Consider the following 571-nt stretch of genomic DNA (forward strand, 5'->3'; position numbering starts at 1 on the left):
TGAGAATAGGTACCAATCACACACAAAAGAAGAAGAAGAGGTGTGTGGTACCATGGGGTATTTTGAAAAGTATAACAACTATTGATGATAATCATACTTTTTGCCTTCAAAAAATTGCTCTGCTGTGCTTCTTGGCCAGCAAGACATGAAAAGTGCTCTCATGCCGGCCCTGCACTTGCATTGCATGCAGGGAGAGCTGGAAAGTGGCAGCTCCTGATGGTGTGGCAAGCCCAGAGTCTTTTTGCACAAGCCAGAACACCTGGGGAAATGGAGCCAAGGAAAAGCAGAACTTGGTCCAAATACAAACCGGCAATGGGAAGGAGCGCCAGCGCGAGCCAGGGCACAAGTGGTGCCTTGGTGGTGCAAGAGCAGCAGGCAAGAACCTCACCTAAAGGGGGCCCAGAGGAGCCCTGACAAGGGGCTGTGCTCAATGCTACAGAGGACAAGAAGCAACTCCTGGGGGCCACCCTTGGTGCCCACCATGGGAGTCTAGAAAGCTTCCTCCCCCCGGACGCGGGGCACGAGGGCCACCTGCGTGGAGCAGCAGGCCCCCAGCCAAAATGGCCCAAAG

This window comes from Egretta garzetta, unplaced genomic scaffold (assembly GCF_000687185.1).
Source record: "Egretta garzetta isolate BGI_Z169 unplaced genomic scaffold, ASM68718v1 scaffold94, whole genome shotgun sequence".
Lineage (NCBI taxonomy): Eukaryota > Metazoa > Chordata > Aves > Pelecaniformes > Ardeidae > Egretta > Egretta garzetta.